This window comes from Carica papaya, chromosome 5 (genome assembly GCF_054855325.1).
Source record: "Carica papaya isolate Zhongbai chromosome 5, ASM5485532v1, whole genome shotgun sequence".
Classification (NCBI taxonomy): Eukaryota; Viridiplantae; Streptophyta; class Magnoliopsida; order Brassicales; family Caricaceae; genus Carica; species Carica papaya.
Window position 1 is genome coordinate 27,315,160 of NC_142313.1, and position 22,133 is coordinate 27,337,292.

Sequence of the window (22,133 nt, forward strand, 5' to 3'; positions counted from 1 at the left end):
CACGCACAAGGAAACAAATGACGGGAGGGGGGATGGGAGGAGAAAGATTGTATGTATTTGCAGTGCAGAATGAAACATGAGGGATCATACCAGCACTAATGCAACGGATTCTATCAGAACTCCGCAGTTAAGGGTGCTTGGGCGAGAAAAGTTCTCGGATGGGTGACCTCCTGCGAAGTACTTATATTTCACCCATTTTCTTGGGAGGTCCTCGTGTTGCACCCATCTTTTTGCAGATGATTCTTTCGACGTTACGCGCGACTTGATTTATGGTCCGCAGGTTTATTCGCAAATGTGAGTCAAGGCACCGTGGCATTTTACTTGATATTAAAACGAGTACGGGAGGTGCAGTGCGCACGCACAAGGAAACAAATGATGGGAGAAGGAAGAAAAGAGAAGGAGTGTATGTATTTGAAGCGCAAAATTAAACAAGTGGCATCATACCAGCACTAATGCACTAGATCCCATCAGAACTCTGCAGTTAACTGTGCTTGGGCGAGTGTAGTACTCGGATGGGTGAGCTCTTGGGAAGTCCTCGTATCGCAATAATTTTTTTTCAGATGGGTCGTTCGACGTTACGCGCGACTGGAACTATGGTCCGCTGGTTTATACGTAAATGTGAGTCAAGAATCAATGGCATTTTAATCGATATTAGAACGAGAAGGAGAGGTGCAGTGTGAACGCACAAGGAAACAAATGATGGGAGGGGGGGAGGGAAGAAGGAGTGTATGTATTTTCAGCACGAAATTAAACAGGTGCGGTCACACCAGCACAAATGCACCGGATCCCATCAGAACTCCGCAGTTAAGTGTGCTTTGGCGAAAGTAGTACAATGATGGGTTACCTCCTGGGAAGTTCTCGTGTTGCACCCATTTTCTTTTTTTCAGATGTGCCGTTCGACGTTACGCACGACTTTAATTATGGTCTGCAGATTTATTCGCAAATGTGAGTCACGGCACCGTGGCATTTTACTTGATATTTGAACGAGAACGTGAGGTGCAGTGCGCACGCACAAGGAAACAAATGACGGGAGGGGGAAGAAAAGAGAAGGAGTGTATGTATTTGCAGCGCGAAACTAAACAAGTGCGATCATACCAGCACTAAAGCCCCGGATCCCATCAGAACTCCGCAGTTAAGTGTACTTGGGCGAGATTAGTACTCGGATGGATGACCTCCTGGGAAGTCCTCGTGTCGCACAAATTTTTTTTCAGACTGGTCGTTCGACGTTACGCGCGTCTGGAACTAGGGTCCGCTGGTTTATACGCAAATGTGAGTCAAGAAGCAGGGGCATTTTAATCGATATTAGAACGAGAATGAGAGGTGAAGTGTGAACGCACAAGGAAACAAATGACGGGAGGGGGAAGAAAGGAGGTGTGTATGTATTTGCAGCGCGAAATTAAAGAGGTGCGATCATAGCAGCACTAAAGCCCCGGATCCCATCAGAACTCCGCAGTTAAGTGTGTTTGGGCGAGAGTAGTACTCAGATTGGTGACCACCTGGGAAGCCCTCGTGTTGCACCTATTTTTTTTTTGATGCGTTGTTCGACGTTACGCGCGAATGGAATTATAAACCACTGGTTCATTTACAAAGGTGAGTCACGGTGTCGGAGCATATTTCTTGATATTAGAACGAGAAAGAGAGATGCAGAGTGCACACACAAGGAAACAAATGACGGGAGGGTGGATGGGAGGAGAAAGAGTGTATGTATTTGCAGTGCAGAATGAAACATGAGGGATCATACCAGCACTAATGCAACGGATTCTATCAGAACTCCGCAGTTAAGGGTGCTTGGGCGAGAAAAGTACTCGGATGGGTGACCTCCTGTGAAGTCCTTATATTTCACCCATTTTCTTGGGAGGTCCTCGTGTCGCACCCATCTTTTTGCAGATGATTCTTTCAACATTACGCGCGACTTGATTTATGGTCCGCAGGTTTATTCGCAAATGTGAGTCACGGCGCCGTGGCATTTTACTTGATATTTGAACGAGTACGGGAGGTACAGTGCGCACGCACAAGGAAACAAATGACAAGAGGAGGAAGAAAAGAGAAGGAGTGTATGTATTTGAAGTGCAAAATTAAACAAGTGGTATCATACCAGCACTAATGCACTGGATCCCATCAGAACTCTGCAGTTAAGCGTGCTTGGGCGAGAGTAGTACTCGGATGGATGACCTCTTGGGAAGTCCTCGTATCGCAACAATTTTTTTTTAGATGGGTCCTTCGACGTTACGCGCGACTGGAACTATGGTCCGCTGGTTTATACGCAAATGTGAGTCAAGAATCAGGGGCATTTTAATCGATATTAGAACGAGAATGAGAGGTGCAGTGTGAACGCACAAGGAAACAAATGATGGGAGGGGTGAGGGAAGAAGGAGTGTATGTATTTTCAGCACGAAATTAAACAGGTGCGGTCACACCAACACAAATGCACCGGATTTCATAAGAACTCCGCAGTTAAGTGTGCTTTGGCGAAAGTAGTACAATGATGGGTTACCTCCTGGGAAGTTCTCGTGTTGCACCCATTTTTTTTTTTTCAGATGTGCCGTTCGACGTTACGCGCGACTTTAATTATGGTCCGCAGATTTATTCGCAAATGTGAGTCACGGCGCCGTGGCATTTTACATGATATTTGAACGACAACGAGAGGTGCAGTGCGCACGCACAAGGAAACCAATGACGGGAGGGGGAAAAAAGGAGAAGGAGTTTATGTATTTGCAGCGCGAAATTAAACAGGTTCGATCATACCAGCACTAATGCACCGTATCCCATCAGAACTCCGCAGTTAAGTGTTCTTGGGCGAGAGTAGTACTCGGATGGGTGACCTCTTGGGAAGTCTTCGTGTCGCACTAATTTTTTTTTTAGACGGGTCGTTCGACGTTACGCGCGACTGGAACTAGGGTCCACTGGTTTATACGCAAATGTGAGTCAAGAAGCAGGGGCATTTTAATCGATATTAGAACGAGAAGGAGAGATGCAGAGTGCACGCACAAGGAAACAAATGACGGGAGGGGGATGGAGGGAGAAAAAGTGTATGTATTTGCAGCGCAGAATGAAACATGAGCAATCATACCAGCACCAATGCAACGGATTCTATCAGAACTCCGCAAGTTAAGGGTGCTTGGGCGAGAAAAGTACTCGAATGGGTGACCTCATGCGAAGTCCTTTTATTTAACCTATTTTCTTGGGAGGTCCTCGTGTTGCACCCATCTTTTTGCAGATGATTCTTTCGACGTTACGCGCGACTTGATTTATGGTCCGCAGGTTTATTCGCAAATGTGAGTCACGGCGCCGTGGCATTTTACTTGATATTTGAACGAGTACGGGAGGTACAGTGCGCACGCACAAGGAAACAAATGACAAGAGGAGGAAGAAAAGAGAATGAGTGTATGTATTTGAAGTGCAAAATTAAACAAGTGGTATCATACCAGCACTAATGCACTGGATCCCATCAGAACTCTGCAGTTAAGCGTGCTTGGGCGAGAGTAGTACTCGGATGGATGACCTCTTGGGAAGTCCTCGTATCGCAACAATTTTTTTTTAGATGGGTCCTTCGACGTTACGCGCGACTGGAACTATGGTCCGCTGGTTTATACGCAAATGTGAGTCAAGAATCAGGGGCATTTTAATCGATATTAGAACGAGAATGAGAGGTGCAGTGTGAACGCACAAGGAAACAAATAATGGGAGGGGTGAGGGAAGAAGGAGTGTATGTATTTTCAGCACGAAATTAAACAGGTGCGGTCACACTAACACAAATGCACCGGATTTCATAAGAACTCCGCAGTTAAGTGTGCTTTGGCGAAAGTAGTACAATGATGGGTTACCTCCTGGGAAGTTCTCGTGTTGCACCCATTTTCTTTTTTTCAGATGTGCCGTTCGACGTTACGCGCGACTTTAATTATGGTCCGCAGATTTATTCGCAAATGTGAGTCACGGCGCCGTGGCATTTTACATGATATTTGAACGACAACGAGAGGTGCAATGCGCACGCACAAAGAAACCAATGACGGGAGGGGGAAAAAAGAAGAAGGAGTTTATGTATTTGCAGCGCGAAATTAAACGGGTGCGATCATACCAGCACTAATGCACCGTATCCCATCAGAACTCCGCAGTTAAGTGTTCTTGGGCGAGAGTAGTACTCGGATGGGTGACCTCTTGGGAAGTCTTCGTGTCGCACTAATTTTTTTTTTAGACGGGTCGTTCGACGTTACGCGCGACTGGAACTAGGGTCCACTGGTTTATACGCAAATGTGAGTCAAGAAGCAGGGGCATTTTAATCGATATTAGAATGAGAAGGAGAGATGCAGAGTGCACGCACAAGGAAACAAATGACGGGAGGGAGATGGAGGGAGAAAAAGTGTATGTATTTGCAGCGCAGAATGAAACATGAGCAATCATACCAGCACCAATGCAACGGATTCTATCAGAACTCCGCAAGTTAAGGGTGTTTGGGCGAGAGTAGCTCTAGGATGGGTGACCTCCTGCGAGGTCCTTATATTTCACCAATTTTCTTAGGAAGTCCTCGTGTTGCACCCATTTTTTTGCATATGATTCTTTCGACGATATGCGCGACTTGAATTATGGTCCTCAGGTTTATTCGCAAATGTGAGTCACGGCACCGTAGCATTTTACTTGATATTAGAACGAGCACGGGAGGTGCAGTGTGCACGCACAAGGAAACAAATGACGGGAGGGGGAAGAAAGGAGAAGGAGTTTATGTTTTTGCAGCGCAGAATTAAAAGGGTGCGATCATACCAGCACTAATGCACCGGATCCCATCAGAACTTTGCTGTTAAGTGTGCTTGGGCGAGAGTAGTACTCGGATGGGTGACCTCCTGGGAAGTCCTCGTGTCGCACAAATTTAATTTCAGACGGGTCGTTCGACGTTACGCGCGACTGGAACTAGGGTCCGCTGGTTTATACGCAAATGTGAGTCAAGAAGCAGGGGCATTTTAATCGATATTAGAACGAGAAGGAGAGGTGCAGTGTGAACGCACAAGGAAATAATTGATGGGAGGGGGAGAAAAGGAGAAGGAGTGTATGTATTTTCAGCACGAAATGAAACAGGTGCGATCATGCTAGCGCTAATGCAACGGATTCTATCAGAACTCCGTAGGTAAGGGTGCTTGGGCGAGAGTAGTACTAGCATGGGTTACCTCCTGCGAAGTCCTTATATTTCACCCATTTTCTGGTGAAGTTCTCGTGTTGCACCCATTTTTTTTTCTTCAGATATGCCGTTCGACGTTACGCACGACTTTAATTATGGTCCGCAGATTTATTCGCAAATGTGAGTCACGGCGCCGTGGCATTTTACTTGATATTTGAACTAGAACGAGAGGTGCAGTGCGCACGCACAAAGAAACAAATGACGGGAGGGGGAAGAAAGGAGAAGGAGTTTATGTATTTGCAACGCAGAATTAAACAGGTGCGATCATACCAGCACAAATGCACCGGATCCCATCAGAACTTCGCAGTTAAGTGTGCTTGGGCGGGAGTAGTACTCGGATGGGTGACCTCTTGAGAAGTCCTCGTGTCGCACTAATTTTTTTTTTCAAACGGGTCGTTCGACGTTATGCGCGACTGTAACTAGGGTCCACTGATTTATACGCAAATGTGAATCAAGAAGTAGGGGCATTTTAATCGATATTAGAACGAGAAGGAGAGATGCAGAGTGCACGCACAAGGAAACAAATAACGGGAGGGGGGATGGAGGGAGAAAAAGTGTATGTATTTGAAGCGCAGAATGAAACATGAGCAATCATACCAGCACTAATGCAACGGATTCTATCAGAACTCCGCAAGTTAACGATGCTTGGGCGAGAGTAGCACTAGGATGGGTGACCTCCTGTGAAGTCCTTATATTTCACCCATTTTCTTAGGAAGTTCTCGTGTTGCACCCATTTTTTTGCAGATGATTTTTTCGACGATACACGCGACTTGAATTATGGTCCTCAGGTTTATTCATAAATGTGAGTCACGACACCGTAGCATTTTACTTGATATTAGAATGAGCACGGGAGGTGCAGTGCGCACGCACAAGGAAACAAATGACGGGAGGGGAAAGAAAGGAGAAGGAGTTTATGTATTTGCAGCGCAAAATTAAACGGGCGCAATCATACCAGCACTAATGCACCGGATCCCATCAGAACTCCGCAGTTAAGTGAACTTGGGCGAGAGTAGTACTCGGATGGGTGACCTCCTGGGAAGTCCTCGTGTCGCACCAATTTTTTTCAGACGGGTCGTTCGACGTTACGCGCGACTGGAACTATTGTCCGCTGGTTTATACGCAAATGTGAGTCAAGAAGCAAGGGCATTTTAATCGATATTAGAACGAGAAGGAGAGGTGCAGTGTGAACGCACAAGGAAACAAATGATGGGAGGGCGGAGGGAAGAAGGAGTGTATGTATTTTCAGCATGAAATTAAATAGGCGCGATCAAACCAGCACTAATGCATCGGATTCTATCAGAACTCCGTAGGTAAGGGTGCTTGGGCGAGAGTAGTACTAGCATGGGTTACCTCCTGCGAAGTCCTTATATTTCACCCATTTTCTTGTGAAGTCCTCGTGTTGCACCCATTTTTTTGCAGATGATTCTTTCGACGTTACGCGCGACTTGAATTATGGTCCTCAGGTTTATTCGCAAATATGAGTCACGGCGCTGTAGCATTTTACTTGATATTAGAACGAGAACGGGAGGTGCAGTGCGCACGCACAAGGAAACAAATGACGGGAGGGGGAAGAAAGGAGAAGGAGTTTATCTATTTGCAGCGCAAAATTAAACGGGTGCGATCATACTAGCACTATTGCACTGGATCCCATCAGAACTCTGCAGTTAAGTGTCCTTGGGCGAGAGTAGTACTCGGATGGGTGACCTCCTGGGAAGTCCTTGTGTTGCACCAATTTTTTTTCAGACGGGTCGTTCGACATTACGCGCGACAGGAACTATGGTCCGCTGGTTTATACGCAAATGTGGATCAAGAATCAGTGGTATTTTAATCGATATTTGAACGAGAAGGAGAGGTGCAGTGTGAACGCACAAGGAAACAAATGATGGGAGGACGGAGGGAAGAAGGAGTGTATGTATTTTCAGCATGAAATTAAATAGGCGCGATCATACCAGCACTAATGCATCGGATTCTATCAGAACTCCGTAGGTAAGGGTGCTTGGGCGAGAGTAGTACTAGCATGGGTTACCTCCTGCGAAGTCCTTACATTTCACCCATTTTCTTGTGAAGTCCTCGTGTTGCACCCATTTTTTTGCAGATGATTCTTTCGACGTTACGCGCGACTTGAATTATGGTCCTCAGGTTTATTCGCAAATATGAGTCACGGCGCTGTAGTATTTTACTTGATATTAGAACGAGAACGGGAGGTGCAGTGCGCACGCACAAGGAAACAAATGACGGGAGGGGGAAGAAAGGGGAATGAGTTTATGTATTTGCAGCGCAAAATTAAACAGGTGCGATCATACCAGCACTAATGTACCGGATCCCATCAGAACTCCGCAGTGAAGTGTGCATGGGCGAGATTAGTACTCGGATGGGTGACCTCCTGGGAAGACCTCGTGTCGCACTAATTTTTTTTTTCAGACGGGTCGTTCGACGTTACGCGCGTCTGGAACTAATGTCCGCTGGTTTATATGCAAATGTGAGTCAAGAAGCAGGGCATTTTAATCGATATTAGAACAAGAAGGAGAGATGCAGAGTGCACGCACAAGGAAACAAAGAGGGGGGATGGAGGGAGAAAAAGTGCATGTATTTGTAGCGCAAAATGAAACACGAGCAATCATATCAGCACCAATGCAACAGATTCTATCAGAACTCCGCAAGTTAAGGGTGCTTGGGCGAGAGTAGCACTAGGATGGGTGACCTCCTGCGAAGTCCTTATATTTTACCCATTTTCTTAGGAAGTCCTCGTGTTGCACCCATTTTTTTGCAGATGATTCTTTCGACGATACGCGCGACTTGAATTATGGTCCTCAGGTTTATTCGCAAATGTGAGTCACGGCACCGTAGCATTTTACTTGATATTTGAACGAGAACGGGAGGTGCAGTGCGCACGCACAAGGAAACAAATGACGGGAGGGAGAAGAAAGGGGAATGAGTTTATGTATTTGCAGCGCAAAATTAAACAGGTGCGATCATACCAGCACAAATGCACCGGATCCCATCAGAACTCCGCAGTTAAGTGTGCTTTGGTGAAAGTAGTACAATGATGGGTTACCTCGTGGGAAGTTCTCGTGTTGCACCCATTTTCTTTTTTTTCAGATGTGCCGTTCGACGTTACGCGCGACTTTAATTATGATCCGCAGATTTATTCGCAAATGTGAGTCACGGCGCCGTGGCATTTTACTTGATATTTGAACGAGAACGAGAGGTGCAGTGCGCACGCATAAGGAAACAAATGACGGGAGGGGGAAGAAAGGGCAAAGAATTTATGCATTTGCAGCCCAACATTAAACAGGTGCGATCATACCAGCACTAATGCACCGGATCCCATCAGAACTCCGCAGTTAAGTGTGTTTGGGAAAGAGTAGTTCTCGGATGGGTGACCTCCTGGGAAGTCCTCGTGTCGCACCTATTTTTTTTCAGACGGGTCGTTCGACGTTACGCTCGACTGGAACTGGGGTCCGCTGGTTTATACGCAATTGTGAGTCAAGAAGCAGGGGCATTTTAATCGATATTAGAACGAGAAGGAGAGGTGCAGTGTGAACGCACAAGGAAACAATTGATGGGAGGGGGAGAGAAGGAGAAGGAGTGTTTGTATTTTCAGCACGAAATGAAACAGGTACGATCATACCAGCACTAATGGAACGGATTCTATCAGAACTCCGTAGGTAAGGGTGCTTGGGCGAGAGTAGTACTAGCATGGGTTACCTCCTGCGAAGTCCCTATATTTCACCCATTTTCTTGTGAAGTCCTCGTGTTGCACCCATTTTTTTGTAGATGATTCTTTCGACGTTACGCGCGACTTGAATTATGGTCCTCAGGTTTATTCGCAAATCTGAGTCACGGCGCTGTAGCATTTTACTTGATATTAGAACGAGAACGGGAGCTGCAGCGCGCACGCACAAGGAAACAAATGACGGGAGGGGGAAGAAAAGAGAAGGAGTGTATGTATTTGCAGTGCGAAACTAAATAGGTGCGATCATACCAGCACTAAAGCCCCGGATCCCATCAGAACTCCGCAGTTAAGTGTGCTTGGGCGAGATTAGTACTCGGATGGTTGACCTCCTCGGAAGTCCTCGTGTCGCACAAATTTTTTTTCAGACTGGTCATTCGACGTTACGCGTGTCTTGAACTAGGGTCCGCTGGTTTATACGCAAATGTGAGTCGAGAAGGAGGGGCATTTTAATCGATATTAGAACGAGAATGAAAGGTGAAGTGTGAACGCACAAGGAAACAAATGACGGGAGGGGGAAGAAAGGTGGAGTGTATGTATTTGCAGCGCGAAATTGAAGAGGTGCGATCATAGCAGCACTAAAGCCCCGGATCCCATTAGAACTCTGCAGTTAAGTGTGCTTGGGCGAGAGTAGTACTCGGATAGGTGACCACCTGGGAAGCCCTCTGTTGCACCTATTTTTTTTTGGATGGGTTGTTCGACGTTACGCGCGAATGGAATTATAAACCGCTGGTTCATTTGCAAAGGTGAGTCACGGTGCCGGAGCATATTACTTGATATTAGAACGAGAAAGAGAGATACAGAGTGCACGCACAAGGGAACAAATGACGGGAGGGTGGATGGGAGGAGAAAGAGTGTATGTATTTGCAGTGCAGAATGAAACATGAGGGATCATACCAGCACTAATGCAACGGATTCTATCAGAACTCCGTAGTTAAGTGTGTTTGGGCGAGAGTAGTACTCGGATAGGTGACCTCCTGGGAAGTCCTCGTGCCGTAGTAATTTTTTTTTCAGACGGGTCGTTTGACGTTACGTGCGACTAGAACTAGGGTCCAATTGTTTATACGCAAATGTGAGTCAAGAAGCAGGGTCATTTTAATCGATATTAGAACGAGAAGGAGAGATGCAGAGTGCACGCACAAGGAAACAATTGACGGGAGGGGGGATGGAGGGAGAAAAAGTGTTTGTATTTGCAGCGCAGAATGAAACATGAGCAATCGTACCAGCACAAATGCAACGGATTCTATCAGAAATCCGCAAGTTAAGGGTGCTTGGGCGAGAGTAGCACTAGGATGGGTGACCTCCTGCGAAGTCCTTATATTTCACCCATTTTCTTAGGAAGTCCTCGTGTTGCACCCATTTTTTTTGCAGATGATTCTTTCGAAGATACGCACGACTTGAATTATGGTCCTCAGGTTTATTCGCAAATGTGAGTCACGACACCGTAGCATTTTACTTGATATTAGAACGAGCACGGGAGGTGCAGTGCGCACGCACAAGGAAACAAATGACGGGAGGGGGAAGAAAGGAGAAGGAGTTTATGTTTTTGCAGCGCGGAATTAAACCGGTGCGATCATACCAGCACTAATGCACCGGATCCCATCAGAACTCCGCAGTTAAGTGAGCTTGGGCGAGAGTAGTACTCGGATGGGTGACCTCCTGGGAAGTCCTCGTGTCGCACCAATTTTTATTCAGACGGGTCGTTCGACGTTACGCGTGACTGGAACTATTGTCCGCTGGTTTATACACAAATGTGAGTCAAGAAGCAGGGGCATTTTAATCGATATTAGAACGAGAAGGAGAGGTGCAGTGTGAACGCACAAGGAAACATTTGATGGGAGGGGGAGGGAAGGAGAAGGAGTGTATGTATTTTCAGCACGAAATGAAACAGGTGCGATCATACCAGCACTAATGCAACGGATTCTATCAGAACTCCGTAGGTAAGGGTGCTTGGGCGAGAGTAGTACTAGCACGGGTTACCTCCTGCGAAGTCCTTATATTTCACTCATTTTCTTGTGAAGTCCTCGTGTTGCAACCATTTTTTTGCAGATGATTCTTTCGACGTTACGCGCGAATTGAATTATGGTCCTCAGGTTTATTCGCATATGTGAGTCACGGCACCTGAGTATTTTACTTGATATTAGAACGAGTACGGGAGGTACAGTGCGCACGCATAAGGAAACAAATGACGGGAGGGGGAAGAAAGGAGAAGGAGTTTATCTATTTGCAGCGCAAAATTAAACGGGTGCGATCATACCAGCACTATTGCACTGGATCCCATCAGAATTCTGCAGTTAAGTGTCCTTGGGCGAGAGTAGTACTTGGATGGGTGACCACTTGGAAAGTCCTCGTGTTGCACCCATTTTTTTGTAGATGATTCTTTCAACATTACGCGCGACTTAAATTATGGTCCTCAGGTTTATTCGCAAATGTGAGTCACCACGCTGTAGCATTTTACTTGATATTAGAACGAGAACGGGAGGTGCAGTGCGCACGCACAAGGAAACAAATGACGGGAGGGGGAAGAAAGGGGAATGAGTTTATGTATTTGCAGCGCAAAATTAAACAGGTGCGATCATACCAAAACTAATGCACCGGATTCCATCAGAACTCCGCAGTGAAGTGTGCTTGGGCGAGATTAGTACTCGGATGGGTGACCTCCTGGGAAGTCCTCGTGTCACACAAATTTTTTTTTTCAGACTGGAAATTCGACGTTACGCGCGACTGGAATTAGGGTTCACTGGTTTATACGTAAATGTGAGTCAAGAAGTAGGGGCATTTTAATCGATATTAGAACAAGAATGAGAGGTGAAGTGTGAACGCACAAGGAAACAAATGACGGAAGGGGAAGAAAGGAGAAGGAGTGTATGTATTTGCAGCGCGAAATTAAACTTGTGCGATCATACCAGCACTAAATCTCCAGATCCCATCAGAACTCCACAGTTAAGTGTGCTTGGGCGAGGGTAGTACTCGGATGGGTGACCACTTGGGAAGCCCTCGTGTTGCACCTATTTTTTTTCGGATGGGTTGTTCGACGTTACGCGCGAATGGAATTATAAACCGCTGGTTCATTTGCAAAGGTGAGTCACGGTGCCGGGGCATATTACTTGATATTAGAACGAGAAAGAGAGGTGCAGAGTGCACCCACAAGGAAACAAATGACGGGAGGGGGATGGGCGGAGAAAGAGTGTATGTATTTGCAGTGCAGAATGAAACATGAGGGATCATACCAGCACTAATGCAACGGATTCTATCAGAACTCCGTAGTTAAGGGTGCTTGGGCGAGAAAAGTGCTCGGATGGGTGAGCTCCTGCGAAGTCCTTATATTTCGCCCATTTTCTTGGGAGGTCCTCGTGTTGCACCCATCTTTTTGCAGATGATTCTTTCGACATTACGCGCGACTTGATTTATGGTCTGCAGGTTTATTCGCAAATGTGAGTCACGGCGCCGTGGCATTTTACTTGATATTAGAACGAGTACGGGAGGTGCAGTGCGCACGCACAAGGAAACAAATGACGGGAGGGGGAAGAAAGGAGAAGGAGTTTATGTTTTTGCAGCGCGGAATTAAACCGGTGCGATCATACCAGCACTAATGCTCCGGATCCCATCAGAACTCTGCAGTCAAGTGTGCTTGGGCGAGAGTAGTACTCGGATGGGTGACCTCTTGGGAAGTCCTCGTATTGCAACAATTTTTTTTCAGATGGGTCGTTCGACGTTACGCGCGACTGGAACTATTGTCCGCTGGTTTATACGCAAATGTGAGTCAAGAATCAGGGGCATTTTAATCGATATTAGAACGAGAAGGAGAGGTGCAGTGTGAACGCACAAGGAAACAAATGATGGGAGGGGGGGAGGGAAGAAAGAGTGTATGTATTTTCAGCACGAAATTAAACAGGTGCGGTCACACCAGCACAAATGCACCGGATCCCATCAGAACTCCGCAGTTAAGTGTGCTTTGTCGGAAGTAGTACAATGATGGGTTACCTCCTGGGATGTTCTCGTGTTGCACCCATTTTTTTTTCTTCAGATTTGCCGTTCGACGTTACGCGCGACTTTAATTATGGTCCGCAGATTTATTCGCAAATGTGAGTCACGGTGCCGGGGCATATTCCTTGATATTAGAACGAGAAAGAGAGATGCAGAGTGCACGCACAAGGAAACAAATGACAGGAGGGAGGATGGAAGGAGAAAGAGTTTATGTATTTGCAGCGCGAAATTAAATGGGTGCGATCATACCAGCACTATTGCACCGGATCCCATCAGAACTCCGCAGTTAAGTGTGCTTGGGCGAGTGTAGTACTCGGATGGGTGACCTCTTGGGAAGTCCTTGTGTCGCACTAATTTTTTTTTCAGACGGGTCGTTCGACGTTACGAGCGACTGGAACTAGGGTCCACTGGTTTATACGCAAATGTGAGTCAAGAAGCAGGGGCATTTTAATCGATATTAGAACAAGAAGGAGAGATGCAGAGTGCACGCACAAGGAAACAAATGACGGGAGGGGGGATGGAGGGAGAAAAAGTGTATGTATTCGCAGCACAGAATGAAACATGAGCAATCATACCAGCACCAATGCAACGGATTCTATCAGAACTCTGCAAGTTAAGGGTGCTTGGGCGAGAGTAGCTCTAGGATGGGTGACCTCCTGCGAAGTCCTTATATTTCACCCATTTTCTTAGGAAGTCCTCGTGTTGCACCCATTTTTTGCAGATGATTCTTTCGATGATACGCACGACTTGAATTATGGTCCTCAGGTTTATTGGCAAATGTGAGTCACGGCACCGTAGTATTTTACTTGATATTAGAACGAGTACGGGAGGTGCAGTGCGCACGCACAAGGAAACAAATGATGGGAGGGGGAAGAAAGGAGAATGAGTTTATCTATTTGCAGCGCGGAATTAAACGGGTGCGATCATACCAGCACAAATGCAACGGATCCCATCAGAACTCCGCAGTTAAGTGTGCTTTGGCAAAAGTAGTACAATGATGGGTTACCTCCTGGGAAGTTCTCGTGTTGCACCCATTTTATTTTTTTCAGATGTGCCGTTCGACGTTACGCGCGACTTTAATTATGGTCCGCAGATTTATTCGCAAATGTGAGTCCCGGCGCCGTGGCATTTTACTTGATATTTGAACGAGAACGAGAGGTGCAGTGCGCACGCACAAGGAAACAAATGACGGGAGGGGGAAGAAAGGAGAAAGAGTTTATGTATTTGCAGCGCGGAATTAAACGGGTGCGATCATACCAGCACTAATGCACTGGATCCCATCAGAACTCCGCAGTTAAGTGCGCTTGGGCGAGAGTAGTACTCGGATGGGTGACCTCCTGGTAAGTCCTCGTGTCGCACCAATTTTTTTTCAGACGGGTCGTTCGACGTTACGCGCGACTGGAACTATTGTCCGCTGGTTTATACGCAATTGTGAGTCAGGAAGCAGGGGCATTTTAATCGATATTAGAACGAGAAGGAGAGGTGCAGTGTGAACGCACAAGGAAACAATTGATGGGAGGGGGAGGGAAAGAGAAGGAGTGTATGTATTTTAAGCACGAAATGAAACAGGTGCGATCATACCAGCACTAATGCAACGGATTCTATCAGAACTCCGTAGGTAAGGGTGCTTGGACGAGAGTAGTACTAGCATGGGTTACCTCCTGCGAAGTCCTTATATTTCACCCATTTTCTTGTGAAGTCCTCGTGTTGCACCCATTTTTTTGCAGATGATTCTTTCGACGATACGCGCGACTTGAATTATGGTCCTCAGGTTTATTCGCAAATGTGCGTCACGGCACCGTAGCATTTTACTTGACATTAGAACGAGCACAGGAGGTGCAGTACGCACGCACAAGGAAACAAATGACGGGAGGGGGAAGAAAGGAGAAGGAGTTTATGTATTTGCAGCGCAAAATTAAACAAGTGCGATCATACCAGCACTAATGCACCGAATCCCGTCAGAACTCTGGAGTTAAGTGTGCTTGGGCGAGAGTAGTACTCGGATGGGTGACCTCTTGGGAAGTCCTCGTGTCGCACCAATTTTTTTTCAGACGGGTCGTTCGACGTTACGCGCGACTGAAACTAGGGTCCGCTGGTTTATACGCAAATGTGAGTCAAGAAGCAGAAGCATTTTAGTCAATGTTAGAACGAGAAGGAGAGGTGCAATGTGAACACACAAGGAAACAATTGATGGGAGGGGGAGGGAAGGAGAAGGAGTGTATGTATTTTCAACGCGAAATGAAACAGGTGCGATCATACCAGCACTAATGCAATGGATTCTATCAGAACTCCGTAGGTAAGGGTGCTTGGGCGAGAGTAGTACTATCATGGGTTTCCTCCTGGGAAGTCCTTATATTTCACTCATTTTCTTGTGAAGTGCTCGTGTTGCACCCATTTTTTTGCAGATGATTCTTTCGACGTTACGTGCGACTTGAATTATGGTCCTCAGGTTTATTCGCAAATGTGAGTCACGGCGCTGTAGCATTTTACTTGAAATTAGAACAAGAACGGGACGTGCAGTGCGCACGCACAAGGAAACAAATGACGGGAGGGGGAAGAAAGGGGAATGAGTTTATGTATTTGCAGCGCGAAATTAAACAGGTGCGATCATACCAGCACTAAAGCACCGGATCACATAAGAACTCCGCAGTTAAGTGTGCTTGGGCGAGATTAGTACTCGGATGGGTGACCTCCTGGAAAGTCCTCGTGTCGCACCAATTTTTTTTCACACGGGTCGTTCGACGTTACGCGAGTCTGGAACTAGGGTCTGCTGGTTTATACGCAAATGTGAGTCAAGAAGCAGGGGCATTTTAATCGATATTAGAACGAGAAGGAGAGATGAAGTGTGAACGCACAAGGAAACAAATGACGGAGGGGGAAGAAAGGAGAAGGAGTGTATGTATTTGCAACGCAGAATTAAACAGGTGCGATCATACCAGCACTAAAGCCCCGGATCCTATCAGAACTCCGCAGTTAGGTGTGCTTGGGCAAGAGTAGTACTTGGATGGGTGACCACTTGGGAAGCCCTCGTGTTGCACCTTTTTTTTCTCGGATGGGTTGTTCGACGTTACGCGCGAATGGAATTATAAACCGCTGGTTCATTTGCAAAGGTGAGTCACAGTGCCGGGGCATATTACTTGATATTAGAACGAGAAAGAGAGGTGCAGAGTGCACGCACATGGAAACAAATGATGGGTGGGGGGATGGGAGGAGAAAGAGTGTATGTATTTGCAGTGCAGAATGAAACATGAGGGATCATACCAGCACTAATGCAACGGATTCTATCAGAACTCTGCAGTTAAGGGTGCTTGGGCGAGAAAAGTACTCAGACGGGTGACCTCATGCGAAGTCCTTATATTTCACCCATTTTCTTGGGAGGTCCTCGTGTTGCACCCATCTTTTTGCAGATGATTCTTTCGACGTTACGCGCGACTTGCTTTATGGTCCGCAGGTTTATTCGCAAATGTGAGTCACGGCGCCGTGGCATTTTACTTGATATTAGAACGAGTAGGGGAGGTGCAGTGCGCACGCACAAGGAAACAAATGACGAGAGAAGGAAGAAAAGAGAAGGAGTGTATGTATTTGAAGCGCAAAATTAAACAAGTGGCATCATACCAGCACTAATGCACTGGATCCCATCAGAACTCTGCAGTTAAGGGTGCTTGGGCGAGAGTAGTACTTGGATGGGTGACCTCTTGGGAAGTCCACGTATCGTAATAATTTTTTTTCAGATGGGTCGTTCGACTTTACGCGCAACTGGAACTATGGTCCGCTGGTTTATACGCAAATGTGAGTCAAGAATCAGGGGCATTTTAATCAATATTCGAACGAGAAGGAGAGGTGCAGTGTGAACGCACAAGGAAACAAATGATTGGAGGGGGGGAGGGAAGAAGGAGTGTATGTATTTTCAGCACGAAATTAAACAGGTGCGGTCACACCAACACTAATGCACCGGATCCCATCAGAACTCCGCAGTTAAGTGTGCTTTGACGAAAGTAGTACAATGATGGGTTACTTCCTGGGATGTTCTCGTGTTGCACCCTTCTTTTTTTTAGATGTGCCGTTCGACGTTACGCGTGACTTTAATTATGGTCCGCAGATTTATTCGCAAATGTGAGTCACGGCGCCGTGGCATTTTACTTGATATTTGAACGAGAACGAGATGTGCAGTGTGCACGCACAAGGAAACAAATGACGGGAGGGGGAAGAAATGAGATGGAGTTTATGTATTTGCAGCGCGAAATTAAACTGGTGCGATCATACCAGCACTAATGCAACAGATTCTATCAGAACTACGTGTGTAAGGGTGCTTAGGCGAGAGTAGTACTAGCATGGGTTACCTCCTGCGAAGTCCTTATATTTCACCCATTTTCTTGTGAAGTCCTCGTGTTGCACCCATTTTTTTGCAGATGATTCTTTCGACGTTACGTGCGACTTGAATTATGGTCCTCAGGTTTATTCGCAAATGTGAGTCACGGCGCTGTAGCTATTTACTTGATATTAGAACGAGAACGGGAGGTGCAGTGCGCACGCACAAGGAAACAAATGACGGGAGGGGGAAGAAAGGGGAATGAATTTATGTATTTGCAGCGTGAAATTAAACAGGTGCGATCATACCAGCACTAATGCACCGGATCCCATCAGAACTCCGCAGTGAAGTGTGCTTGGGCGAGATTAGTACTCGGATGGGTGACCTCCTGGGAAGTCCTCGTGTTGCACCAATTTTTTTTCAGACAGGTCGTTCGATGTTACGCGCGTCTGGAACTAGGGTCCGCTGGTTTATACGCAAATGTGGGTCAAGAAGCAGGGGCATTTTAATCGATATTAGAACGAGAATGAGAGGTGAAGTGTGAACGCACAAGGAAACAAATGACGGGAGGGGGAAGAAATGAGAAGGAGTGTATGTATTTGCAGCCCGAAATTAAACAGGTGCGATCATACCAGCACTAAAGCTCCGTATCCCATCAAAACTCCGCAGTTAAGTGTTATTGGGCGAGAGTAGTACTCGGATGGGTCACCACCTGGGAAGCCCTCGTGTTACACCTATTTTTTTTTCGGATGGGTTGTTCGACGTTACGCGCGAATGGAATTATAAATCACTGGTTCATTTGCAAAGGTGAGTCACGGTGCCGGGGCATATTACTTGATATTAGAACGAGAAAGAGAGATGCAGAATGCACGCACAAGGAAACAAATGACGGGAGGGGGGTTGGAAGGAGAAAGAGTATATGTATTTGCAGTGCAGAATGAAACATGAGGGCTCATACCAGCACTAATGCAACGGATTCTATCAGAACTCCGTAGGTAAGGGTGCTTAGGCGAGAGTAGTACTAGCATGGGTTACCTCCTTCGAAGTCCTTATATTTCACCCATTTTCTTGTGAAGTTCTCGTTTTGCACCCATTTTCTTTTTTTCAGTTGTGCCGTTCGAAGTTACGCGCGACTTTGATTAGGGTCCGCAGATTTATTCGCAAATGTGAGTCACGGCGCCGTGGCATTTTACTTGATATTTGAACGAGGACGAGAGGTGCAGTGCGCACGCACAAGGAAACAAATGACGGGAGGGGGAAGAAAAGAGAAGGAGTTTATGTATTTGCAGCACAAAATTAAACAGGTTCGATTAAACCAGCACTAATGCACCAGATCCCATCAGAATTCCGCAGTTAAGTGTGCTTGGGCGAGAGTAGTACTCGGATGGGTGACCTCCTGGGAAGTCCTCTTGTCGCACTAATTTTTTTTTTCAAACAGGTCGTTCGACGTTACGCGCGACTGGAACTAGAGTCCACTGGTTCATACGCAAATGTGAGTCAATAAGCAGGGGCATTTTAATCGATATTAGAACGAGAAAGAGAGATGCAGAGTGCACGCACAAGGAAACAAATGACGGGAGGGGGGATGGAGGGAGAAAAAGTGTATGTATTTGCAGCGCAGAATGAAACATGAGCAATCATACCAGCACCAATGCAACGGATTCTATCAGAACTCCGCAAGTTAAGGGTGCTTGGGCGAGAGTAGCACTAGGATGGGTGACCTCCTGCGAAGTCCTTATATTTCACCCATTTTCTTAGGAAGTCCTCGTGTTGTACCTAATTTTTTGCAGATGATTCTTTCGATGATACGCGCGACTTGAATTATGGTCCTCAGGTTTATTCGCAAATGTGAGTCACGGCACCGTAGCATTTTACTTGATATTAGAACGAGCACGGGAGGTGCAGTGCGCACGCACAAGGAAACAAATGACGGGAGGGGGAAGAAAAGGGAAGGAATTTATGTATTTGCAGCGCAAAATTAAACCGGTGCGATCATACCAGCACTAATGCACCGGATCCCATCAGAACTCCGCAGTTAACCGTGCTTGGGCGAGAGTAGTACTCGGATGGGTGACCTTCTGGGAAGTCCTCGTGTCGCAACAATTTTTTTTCAGACAGGTTATTCGACGTTACGCGCGACTGGAACTAGGGTCTGCTGGTTTATACGCAAATGTGAGTCAAGAAGCAGGGGCATTTTAATTGATATTAGAACGAGAAAGAGAGGTGCAGTGTGAATGCACAAGGAAACAATTGACTGGAGGGGGAAGAAAGGAGAGGAGTGTATGCATTTGCAGCACGAAATTAAACAGGTGCGATCATACCAGTACTAAAGCCCCGGATCCCATCAGAACTCTGCAGTTAAGTGTGCTTGGGCGAGAGTAGTACTCGAATGGGTGACCACTTGGGAAGCCCTCGTGTTGCACCTATTTTTTTTCGGATGGGTTGTTCGACGTTACGCACGGATGGAATTATAAACCGCCGGTTCATTTGCAAAGGTGAGTCACGGTGCCGGGGCATATTACTTGATATTAGAACGAGAAAGAGAGATGTAGAGTGCACGCACAAGGAAACAAATGATGGGAGGGGGGATGGGAGGAGAAAGAGTGTATGTATTTGCAGTGCAGAATGAAACATGAGGGATCATACCAGCACTAATGCAACGGATTCTATCAGAACTCCGCAGTTAAGGATGCTTGGGTGAGAAAAGTACTCGGATGGGTGACCTCCTGCGAAGTCCTTATATTTCACCCATTTTCTTGGGAGGTCGTCGTGTTGCACCCATCTTTTTGCAGATGATTCTTTCGACGTTACGCGCGACTTGATTTATGGTCCGCAGGCTTTTTCGCAAATGTGAGTCACGGCGCCGTGGCATGTTACTTGATATTAGAACGAGTACGGGAGGTGCAGTGCACACGCACAAGGAAACAAATGACGGGAGGAGGAAGAAAAGAGAAGGAGTGTATGTATTTGAAGCGCAAAATTAAACAAGTGGCATCGTACCAGCACTAATGCACTTGATCCCATCAGAACTCCGCAGTTAAGTGTGCTTTGGCGAAAGTAGTACAATGATGGGTTACCTCCTGGGATGTTCTCGTGTTGCACCCATTTTCTTTTCTTCAGATGTGCCGTTCGACGTTACGCGCGACTTTAATTATGGTCCGCAGATTTATTCGTAAATGCGAGTCACGGCGACGTGGCATTTTACTTGATATTTGAATGAGAACGAGAGGTGCAGTGTGAACGCACAAGGAAACAAATGACGGGAGGGGCGATGGAGGGAGAAAAAGTGTATGTATTTGCAGCGCAGAATGAAACATGAGCAATCATACCAGCACCAATGCAACTGATTCTATCAGAACTCCGCAAGTTAAGGGTGCTTGGGCGAGAGTAGCACTAGGATGGGTGACCTCCTGCGAAGTCCTTATATTTCACCCATTTTCTTAGGAAGTCCTCGTGTTACACCAATTTTTTTGCAGATGATTCTTTCGACGATACGCGCGACTTGAATTATGGTCCTCAGGTTTATTCGCAAATGTGAGTCACGACACCATAGCATTTTACTTGATATTATAACGAGCACGGGAGGTGCAGTGCGCACGCACAAGGAAACAATTGACGGGAGGGGGAAGAAAGGAGAAGGAGTTTATGTATTTGAAACGCAGAATTAAACTTATGCGATCATACCAGCACTAATGCACCGGATCCCATCAGAACTCCGCAGTTAAGTGTGCTTGGGCGAGAGTAGTACTCGGATGGGTGACCTCCTAGGAAGTCCTCGTGTCGCACCAATTTTTTTTCAGACGGGTTGTTCGACGTTACGCGCGACTGGAACTAGAGTCCGCTGGTTTATACGCAAATGTGAGTAAAAAAGTAGTGGCATTTTAATCGATATTAGAACGAGAAGGAGAGGTGCAGTGTGAACGCACAAGGAAACAATTGATGAGAGGGGGAGGGAAGGAGAAGGAGTGTATGTATTTTCAGCACGAAATGGAACAGGTGCGATCATACCAGCACTAATGCAACGGATTCTATCAGAACTCTGTAGGTAAGGGTGCTTGGGCGAGAGTAGTACTAGCATGGGTTACCTCCTGCGAAGTCCTTATATTTCACCCATTTTCTTGTGAAGTTCTCGTGTCGCACCAATTTTTTTTCAGACGGGTCGTTCGACGTTACGCGCGTCTGGAACTAGGGTCCGCTGGTTTCCTTGTGCGTGCACTCTGCATCTCTCTTTCTCGTTCTAATATCAAGTAATATGCCCCTGCACCGTGACTCACCTTTGCAAATGAACCAGCGGTTTATAATACCATTCGCGCGTAACGTCGAAAAACCCATCCGAAAAAAAATAGGTGCAACACGAGGGCTTCCCAAGTGGTCACCCATCCGAGTACTACTCTCGCCCAAGCAAACTTAACTGCGGAGTTCTGATGGGATCCGGGGCTTTAGTGCTGGAAAGATCGCAGCTGTTTAAATTCGCACTGCAAATACATACACTCTGTCTCCTTCCATCCCCCCTCCCGTCATTTGTTTCCTTGTGCGTTCACACTTCACCTCTCATTCTCGTTCTAATATCGATTAAAATGCCCCTGCTTCTTGACTCACATTTGCGTACAAACCAGCGGACCCTAGTTCCAGACGTGCGTAATGTCAAACGACCCGTCTGAAAAAAAATTAGTGCGACACGAGGACTTCCCAGGAGGTCACCCATCTGAGTACTAATCTCGCCCAAGCACACTTAACAGCAGAGTTCTGATGGGATTCGGTGCATTAGTGCTGGTATGATCACACCTGTTTAATTTTGCGCTGCAAATACATAAACTCATTCCCCTTTCTTCCCCCTCCCATCATTTGTTTCCTTGTGCGTGCGCACTGCACCTCCTGTTCTCATTCTAATATCAAGTAAAATGCTTCAGCGCCGTGACTCACATTTGCGAACAAAC

General features: G+C 46.5%; 8 non-coding genes and 33 pseudogenes across 8 annotated transcripts; 39 read left to right on the plus strand and 2 right to left on the minus strand.

Moving 5' to 3' along the window:
- Window positions 1–431: 431 nt before the first annotated feature.
- LOC148256795 (5S ribosomal RNA) lies at window positions 432–549 on the plus strand (annotated as a pseudogene).
- Window positions 550–753: 204 nt separating this feature from the next.
- Window positions 754–872, plus strand: LOC148256796 (5S ribosomal RNA; annotated as a pseudogene).
- Window positions 873–1,081: 209 nt separating this feature from the next.
- On the plus strand, window positions 1,082–1,200 carry LOC148256797 (5S ribosomal RNA; annotated as a pseudogene).
- A 202-nt stretch (window positions 1,201–1,402) lies between these two features.
- Window positions 1,403–1,521, plus strand: LOC148256798 (5S ribosomal RNA; annotated as a pseudogene).
- Window positions 1,522–2,082: 561 nt separating this feature from the next.
- On the plus strand, window positions 2,083–2,200 carry LOC148256799 (5S ribosomal RNA; annotated as a pseudogene).
- Window positions 2,201–2,403: 203 nt separating this feature from the next.
- LOC148256800 (5S ribosomal RNA) lies at window positions 2,404–2,522 on the plus strand (annotated as a pseudogene).
- Window positions 2,523–2,731: 209 nt separating this feature from the next.
- On the plus strand, window positions 2,732–2,850 carry LOC148256801 (5S ribosomal RNA; annotated as a pseudogene).
- Window positions 2,851–3,412: 562 nt separating this feature from the next.
- Window positions 3,413–3,530, plus strand: LOC148256802 (5S ribosomal RNA; annotated as a pseudogene).
- Window positions 3,531–3,733: 203 nt separating this feature from the next.
- On the plus strand, window positions 3,734–3,852 carry LOC148256803 (5S ribosomal RNA; annotated as a pseudogene).
- Window positions 3,853–4,061: 209 nt separating this feature from the next.
- On the plus strand, window positions 4,062–4,180 carry LOC148256804 (5S ribosomal RNA; annotated as a pseudogene).
- A 561-nt stretch (window positions 4,181–4,741) lies between these two features.
- On the plus strand, window positions 4,742–4,860 carry LOC148256805 (5S ribosomal RNA; annotated as a pseudogene).
- Window positions 4,861–5,423: 563 nt separating this feature from the next.
- Window positions 5,424–5,542, plus strand: LOC148256806 (5S ribosomal RNA). The gene has a single exon (XR_015820979.1). It is a non-coding gene; the product is annotated as a 5S ribosomal RNA (ribosomal RNA).
- Window positions 5,543–6,105: 563 nt separating this feature from the next.
- LOC148256807 (5S ribosomal RNA) lies at window positions 6,106–6,224 on the plus strand (annotated as a pseudogene).
- Window positions 6,225–6,780: 556 nt separating this feature from the next.
- On the plus strand, window positions 6,781–6,899 carry LOC148256808 (5S ribosomal RNA; annotated as a pseudogene).
- A 557-nt stretch (window positions 6,900–7,456) lies between these two features.
- Window positions 7,457–7,575, plus strand: LOC148256809 (5S ribosomal RNA). The gene has a single exon (XR_015820238.1). It is a non-coding gene; the product is annotated as a 5S ribosomal RNA (ribosomal RNA).
- Window positions 7,576–8,131: 556 nt separating this feature from the next.
- Window positions 8,132–8,250, plus strand: LOC148256810 (5S ribosomal RNA; annotated as a pseudogene).
- Window positions 8,251–8,460: 210 nt separating this feature from the next.
- LOC148256811 (5S ribosomal RNA) lies at window positions 8,461–8,579 on the plus strand (annotated as a pseudogene).
- Window positions 8,580–9,138: 559 nt separating this feature from the next.
- On the plus strand, window positions 9,139–9,257 carry LOC148256812 (5S ribosomal RNA; annotated as a pseudogene).
- A 202-nt stretch (window positions 9,258–9,459) lies between these two features.
- Window positions 9,460–9,577, plus strand: LOC148256813 (5S ribosomal RNA; annotated as a pseudogene).
- An 888-nt stretch (window positions 9,578–10,465) lies between these two features.
- On the plus strand, window positions 10,466–10,584 carry LOC148256814 (5S ribosomal RNA). Its single transcript, XR_015819605.1, has one exon. It is a non-coding gene; the product is annotated as a 5S ribosomal RNA (ribosomal RNA).
- A 559-nt stretch (window positions 10,585–11,143) lies between these two features.
- Window positions 11,144–11,262, plus strand: LOC148256815 (5S ribosomal RNA; annotated as a pseudogene).
- Window positions 11,263–11,467: 205 nt separating this feature from the next.
- On the plus strand, window positions 11,468–11,586 carry LOC148256816 (5S ribosomal RNA; annotated as a pseudogene).
- Window positions 11,587–11,792: 206 nt separating this feature from the next.
- On the plus strand, window positions 11,793–11,911 carry LOC148256817 (5S ribosomal RNA; annotated as a pseudogene).
- Window positions 11,912–12,470: 559 nt separating this feature from the next.
- On the plus strand, window positions 12,471–12,589 carry LOC148256818 (5S ribosomal RNA; annotated as a pseudogene).
- Window positions 12,590–12,793: 204 nt separating this feature from the next.
- On the plus strand, window positions 12,794–12,912 carry LOC148256819 (5S ribosomal RNA; annotated as a pseudogene).
- Window positions 12,913–13,122: 210 nt separating this feature from the next.
- Window positions 13,123–13,241, plus strand: LOC148256820 (5S ribosomal RNA). Its single transcript, XR_015820302.1, has one exon. It is a non-coding gene; the product is annotated as a 5S ribosomal RNA (ribosomal RNA).
- Window positions 13,242–13,802: 561 nt separating this feature from the next.
- On the plus strand, window positions 13,803–13,921 carry LOC148256821 (5S ribosomal RNA; annotated as a pseudogene).
- Window positions 13,922–14,130: 209 nt separating this feature from the next.
- On the plus strand, window positions 14,131–14,249 carry LOC148256822 (5S ribosomal RNA; annotated as a pseudogene).
- A 559-nt stretch (window positions 14,250–14,808) lies between these two features.
- LOC148256823 (5S ribosomal RNA) lies at window positions 14,809–14,927 on the plus strand (annotated as a pseudogene).
- A 559-nt stretch (window positions 14,928–15,486) lies between these two features.
- Window positions 15,487–15,605, plus strand: LOC148256824 (5S ribosomal RNA; annotated as a pseudogene).
- A 204-nt stretch (window positions 15,606–15,809) lies between these two features.
- Window positions 15,810–15,928, plus strand: LOC148256825 (5S ribosomal RNA; annotated as a pseudogene).
- A 561-nt stretch (window positions 15,929–16,489) lies between these two features.
- LOC148256826 (5S ribosomal RNA) lies at window positions 16,490–16,607 on the plus strand (annotated as a pseudogene).
- Window positions 16,608–16,811: 204 nt separating this feature from the next.
- LOC148256827 (5S ribosomal RNA) lies at window positions 16,812–16,930 on the plus strand (annotated as a pseudogene).
- Window positions 16,931–17,490: 560 nt separating this feature from the next.
- LOC148256828 (5S ribosomal RNA) lies at window positions 17,491–17,609 on the plus strand. The gene has a single exon (XR_015821156.1). It is a non-coding gene; the product is annotated as a 5S ribosomal RNA (ribosomal RNA).
- Window positions 17,610–17,814: 205 nt separating this feature from the next.
- LOC148256829 (5S ribosomal RNA) lies at window positions 17,815–17,933 on the plus strand (annotated as a pseudogene).
- Window positions 17,934–18,498: 565 nt separating this feature from the next.
- On the plus strand, window positions 18,499–18,617 carry LOC148256830 (5S ribosomal RNA; annotated as a pseudogene).
- Window positions 18,618–19,180: 563 nt separating this feature from the next.
- LOC148256831 (5S ribosomal RNA) lies at window positions 19,181–19,299 on the plus strand. The gene has a single exon (XR_015820136.1). It is a non-coding gene; the product is annotated as a 5S ribosomal RNA (ribosomal RNA).
- Window positions 19,300–19,503: 204 nt separating this feature from the next.
- On the plus strand, window positions 19,504–19,622 carry LOC148256832 (5S ribosomal RNA). Its single transcript, XR_015820488.1, has one exon. It is a non-coding gene; the product is annotated as a 5S ribosomal RNA (ribosomal RNA).
- A 1,244-nt stretch (window positions 19,623–20,866) lies between these two features.
- LOC148256833 (5S ribosomal RNA) lies at window positions 20,867–20,985 on the plus strand. Its single transcript, XR_015820342.1, has one exon. It is a non-coding gene; the product is annotated as a 5S ribosomal RNA (ribosomal RNA).
- Window positions 20,986–21,539: 554 nt separating this feature from the next.
- On the minus strand, window positions 21,540–21,658 carry LOC148256834 (5S ribosomal RNA; annotated as a pseudogene).
- Window positions 21,659–21,864: 206 nt separating this feature from the next.
- LOC148256835 (5S ribosomal RNA) lies at window positions 21,865–21,983 on the minus strand (annotated as a pseudogene).
- Between the last annotated feature and the right edge of the window lie 150 nt (window positions 21,984–22,133).